We start from the raw sequence: 5902 nt of genomic DNA, 5'->3' as shown, positions 1-5902 counted from the left end.
GTTCTCCTGTGTGGGGGAAAGGCCACAGAGCTCCTTTCTCTTCACAAGTGGAAGCCCCACCCTTTCCTTGGCTGCTTCAGCAAACCAGAAGACAGCTTTTGCTGCTGTCCAATGATCTGTAGCTGGTCGCTGGTGTTTTGATTGTGGGGAAGAGTTGGCCAGGCCCCTGGTTTAACCCTATCTGGTGTGTTCCTACCCCCTCCCTTGGACCGGAGCCAAGTGGTAGGACAGTGGTTGCTGGGACTGTAATTCCTGGCAGAGCAGGCAAGGGTCACCTTGACCAACAGGTTTTTTAAAAAAAATAAACTCAGAGAGGTGTGGTGACATGACGTGAGGCCACACAGCTGCTGGTGGTGTGGAGTTGGGACCAGGAGCCAAGACACTGTGGATGAATAGGACTCCAATGGGCAGAGAAGGGGAGGAGGTGGGTTCCAGAGAGTAGGGCCTGAGAGTAACAGCCAGAGATGGTCCACGGAGGCACCCATGACCTGACTCACAGTGGTGAGTTGGCCACTGTGTCGGCTCCACAAGAGGGGCCCGAGTTACAGTGTGGATTCACTGCACCTCTGTCTGTCCCTCCGTGCAGCCCTGCACGTTTCCCCAAAGCTGGGTGTTTTCTTGTCTCCTATTTTCTCACAGCTCCTAATAGCACATTTGGTCTATGACAGTTGTGTGTATAAATATTTGGCAGTGAGTTAATATCCTGATGGGTAAAATGAATTAATTCATGACCTTGTATCCTTTTCAATGCAGAAATAATTAATTGAGCAAATATCTTCTGGGAATGAGGGGAGCAGAGTTTGCTACCCCAAACTGTGCTTCTTTGGGATACTGATTATTTTAAGATGGTTATTTTTAAGACAGGAAAGACTCTGGTAGAACCTTTGATTTTCTCCATAACTGCTTAAAAGGCATTTAGATAAGAGGACCTTTTCTGGGAAGAGAGATGTCATTATAGGTAATTATAGTTTAACATGCACTAGTGTGGGCAAAACTCCTTTGGCCAAGGTCCTGTCTGTGTCATGTTGTTGAAGATGGTCCAGCAAACATTTGCTTTTCTGTCTGTCTGTAAATTGCCCTTTGACGTCCCGGACCACAAACCCCACCTTCTCCTCAGCTCAAGATGGCTCATACGCCTCAACGGCCAGATCTGCCCTAAGGCCTTGCAGTCTTATGATACCCTCATATGTACCTATGTAATACATTTAGACATTTTCTCCTGTCAATGCGTTTTGTGTTAATTCGGTTATTAGCCCAGCCAGAAGAACTTAAAAAGGTAGGAAGAAAAATTACCCTTTCCCACCCCCCAGGAGTTAATATTTTGGGCCAGAGGGACCTTTTTCAAAATGACTCCCTACCCCATGTATGGTAATGAAAAGCCTGTCCGAGGCACCACTGTGACTCTGTGGGGGCCAGACACAGCCAGCACCTCCAGCAGTGGACCTCCCTGTAGCTTTCTTGGGACAGTAGGGACATTGGCAAGTCAGAGACCTGAGTTCGAAGTTCAGTGTTGGCTAATTACCAGCAGTGATGTTAGCGTGCAATTTATTTCTCCGTCTCTGGGTTCTTTTGCTCAAAAATGAAGTTAGAAGTAGAACTTACTTGGAGAATGAATGAACTGATGGTGTGAAAAGCATTTAGCACAGTGATGCAGATAGCGGCTCGTGAGGTCCGTGTGTTGTGGCTGTGGTGAACAAATTCACATGGGCTACAGAAGTCCTATGGAGAAAAAGGGGCAGCATGGCCACTCTCTGAGTGAGAGAGGGCCTTGACCCCTGCCTGGATGTGCTTTTGTTGCTTTTCTGGCTATATTACATTGAGAATCATCCTCATTTACTATGCACAGGTTTGCTTTAGGTGGTTACCTTTTATAGAAAACAGAGGAGAGGATGTTGCTGATTACATCACAGAAGAAGGGTATTAACAAATGCAAAGGGAAAAGTGGTTGAACTGGTTACATTCCATACTTGGAAGGTTTAGCTTAGATTTTAGGAAGTTACTTTAAAGATATGCAGTGAACATTTACTGCCTCAATTCAGGGTGAGGAAGTTTTAGCAAAAGCAAGTCTCAAAGCAGCCTAGGTGCAGTGCAGGCCTGATTCCCTACAGGAGAACCTATCTGTGGGTGTGGGTCCTGTGTGCCAGGCCTCGCTCCCCACTGGCCTTTCCGAGTCAGGGCTGGGCTACATTTCCCACGCCATGTGAAATGGTTCCCTATAGCACAGTCCTGGGACACACTGGGCCCCCAATAGGTGTTGCTAGGCTATTTTCACATCTTTAGGAGTCTTTTCTTTGGTATATTTGTGTGGATATCTGTAGGGAATCGCTTTGCATTGTGTGGAAATGTAGCTCAGCCCTCATGTGAACCAGTGGGGTGTGAGTGGCACCCAGGACCATGCCCACTGAGAGGTTTTCTCATGGGGAACCAGGCTTGCATTGTACCTAGACTGCTGTGAGACTTGCTTTTGCTAAAACTCCCTCACCCTGAATTGAGGCACAAGTGCTTACTGTAACTTCCTAAAGTCTGTGCTAAACCTCCCAAGGATGGAGTGTGTCTGGTTCATCCACTTTCTCCCCTGTTCTGCAACATCCTTTTCTTTGAAGTACTTAGCAGCATTCTTTCCTTTGTTATCTGTAAAAGGCAGTCCCCTGCAGGGAACCTGTACATGGTAAGTGAGGACTACCCTCCATGTAATGTAACCAGAGAAACAATGAAAGCCTGGCCAGGCAGGGACTGGGCGCTGTGGCCCTCTCGCCCTCTCTCTCTCTCTCAGAGAGTGGCCATGCCATCCCTTTTTCTCCACAGGACATCCGTTGTCCATGTGTATTTGTTCTCGAGCAGCCACAACGTACATGGATCCTGCTGGCCAGGATCCGCCACATCTGGTGCTCAGGAGAGGGACCAGGGCTACCAGCCGTTGTGGTCAACACACCAACTTGGTTGGAGAGCATGAATCAGCTCAGGTAAGGGCCGATGACACAGAATGCTTTTTGGGAAGGTCATAGGGTGTGTTGGATTTCAGAGATGGTGTGGGATTTCTTCCCAAGTTGCCCTCTTCTTGTGACCAATTTATTTTAAAAAATTCTGTAGGTGTTTCTAAGAATCCTCTACCATGGGGAATAGGCTCTAAGGAACAGGAGCCATGTTTTTGGCTAATTCAGCATCTTTTTTTAGGGCTGCTGAATGTCTCCCAGATCTTTAGATTTGGAAGTATGGAAGAGAAGAGACTGATCCACGCTAGCTAGTCCCTTCTTGTGGTTCCCGTCACTTGCTGCGAGACTCACAGCCCACCTGGTGAGCTCAGCTGCGGCATGGGCGCTTGAGCTCGCAGCATGGCTATAGCCGCTGGCCCGTGCGTGCTCACAAGTCGGGGCTGGGTCTCTCTGCTGGGAGGAGGAGTGGCGGCAAGGAGTGGGGATTGGTTTCCCTTGCCTCCCCTTCTCCCCAGTGCACTCTGGGAGAAATCTTTCCCTGAGACCAGCACTGGGTGTGGTCCTGGACGTGCCTGCACAATTGCAACTGGCCAAGTCCAGCCTGGGGCTGCGGGGTAGTGCAGACCCTCACCTTGGGGGCTGCCTAGCAGCAGGAAAAGGAATTCCAGCCAGGGCTCCCTGAACTATTCATTTCATAATATACTCCTTCAGTCAAACATGTGGCAGTCTAATCAACCTTAAGTTTTTAAAGACTTATGCTTATTTTTACCCTGGGTGCTGTGGCTCAGTGGATTGAGTGCGGGAAGTTTTGTGAACCAAAGGGTCACCGGTTCGAGTCCCATTCAGGGCACGTGCCTGGGTTGCAGGCCAGGTCCCCAGTGGGAGCCACATAAGAGGCAACCACACATGGATGTTTCTCTCCCTCTCTTTCTCTCTCCCTTCCCCTCTCTCTCTAAAAAAAGTAAATAAATAAAAAACAGCAAAAAAATAAAAGACTTAGACTTATTTTGGAATGTTATGTGGATTATGTATATTGTAGAAAGTTCAGGTAAGTGGTAGATAGTCTGTAAGGAAGGAATTAAGATAGTGGAAGTGGAAAGGAAATAAGAGGAATAGTGAGCATCTAAGTCTTTGAGACACTGCAAATTCTAGACCTAGGAACTACCAGGTCCTAAGAACAATACAGTAATCAACTTGCTGCTCAAACTCATTGCAGCTTGCAGAAGCTGCAGGGAGCCTGTCTTTCCCAGCAGACACTAACTCAGGCCCCTCCCCTTATGGGGGAATCAGCAAAGAGTGTTAGAGCTTGAGGCCTTCAGCCACTGAGGCTGTCCACAAGAAATCAAGACTAATAGTGGCCTGGGATATATTCAGCAAATATCCCCCAGGAATTTAACCTTTCTGGCAATATACACGCATAATTTTTGAATTGCGATGGTAGTTTGAAGTAACCCATAGACAAACGCCTTGTGCAAAACAGGCCTGCAGTCCCACACCCCTTGGTCTTATGCAAAGACCTACTTGGGGAAGGAAAATGGGAAGGCACAGTTGAACTATTAACTTGGGGAAGAGGGTATGCTTGTGTTTACTCTCCAGAAGGACCTTTGGAACTGCTGGCAAAGAGGGTGAAGCCATGTCACAGAAAAGGCTTCCATAGCCGTGACCCACCTCTACCCATTGGACTCTTCCAGTCCTGGATTCTCCATCCTGAAGTGAAATTCCATTCTGTACTCCTGAAGTGATATTCAACATCACCTAAGAGAGACTTTTTCTACCAATTTAAAAGGATAAATTGATAAATTGCAGCTAGAATTACATTAGTAGCTGTAGGACACTCAACACTTAAATGAACTTAAGAAGAATGTGGATCTTTGGACCCACCATTTGCTTGCTGATTATAATAATGCTCTGTGTACTTTCTACATTTGCAAATTATTTACCCAGGGTTGCGCGAGAGACCAGCAAATAGCAAGCTTTATGAGGTCTATAACAGTCCTAACTGACAACAAAGGGAGGGGAATGTAGGAAACCGCTTTGCATTGTGTGGAAATGTAGCTCAGCCCTCATGTGAACCAGTGGGGTGTGAGTGGCACCCAGGACCATGCCCACTGAGAGGTTTTCTCATGGGGAACCAGGCTTGCATTGTACCTAGACTGCTGTGAGACTTGCTTTTGCTAAAACTCCCTCACCCTGAATTGAGGCACAAGTGCTTACTGTAACTTCCTAAAGTCTGTGCTAAACCTCCCAAGGATGGAGTGTGTCTGGTTCATCCACTTTCTCCCCTGTTCTGCAACATCCTTTTCTTTGAAGTACTTAGCAGCATTCTTTCCTTTGTTATTTGTAAAAGGCAGTCCCCTGCTGGGAACCTGCGAATAGGAAATAAGGACTAAGAGAAGCAATGAAAGCCTGGCCAGGCAGGGACTGGGCGCTGTGGCCCTCTCGCCCTCTCTCTCTCTCTCAGAGAGTGGCCATGCCATCCCTTTTTCTCCACAGGACATCCGTTGTCCATGTGTATTTGTTCACGAGCAGCCACAACATACACGGATCCTGCTGGCCAGGATTTGCCACAGATACCTGCTTTGATAATTCTGGCTTTATTTACAGAGACAAATTTGCAGAGTGATTAGAATCGGGGCCATTGGAGGAAACTAGACATCTATAGCTAAAGGTTGTCTTTAACAAGTGAGGAAATAAACAGGGAATGTAAGGCTGATGATGACAGAACGTGGAAAAGAGAAAAAGAAAAAGGGAGAGTACAAAATAGGTTTCAAAGTCACCCTTAAGGGTTCATCCCTCTCCCTCCCTCTCCCTCCCTCTCCCTCCCTCTCCCTCCCTCTCCCTCCCTCTCCCTCTCCCTCCCTCCCCCTCCCTCCCCCTCCCTCCCCCTCCCCCCCTCCCCCCATGTGAGTGTGTCAGGGGACCCAGATCAGACAGCAGTTGACCTCAATAAGGTGCCTCAGGACCCCTCC

This window comes from Sturnira hondurensis, unplaced genomic scaffold (genome assembly GCF_014824575.4).
Source record: "Sturnira hondurensis isolate 20B ecotype Veracruz unplaced genomic scaffold, ASM1482457v3 Scaffold0022215, whole genome shotgun sequence".
In the NCBI taxonomy this organism is placed as follows: domain Eukaryota; kingdom Metazoa; phylum Chordata; class Mammalia; order Chiroptera; family Phyllostomidae; genus Sturnira; species Sturnira hondurensis.
The sequence above is the reverse complement of the archived record's forward strand: the minus strand, read 5'-3'. Positions refer to the sequence as shown.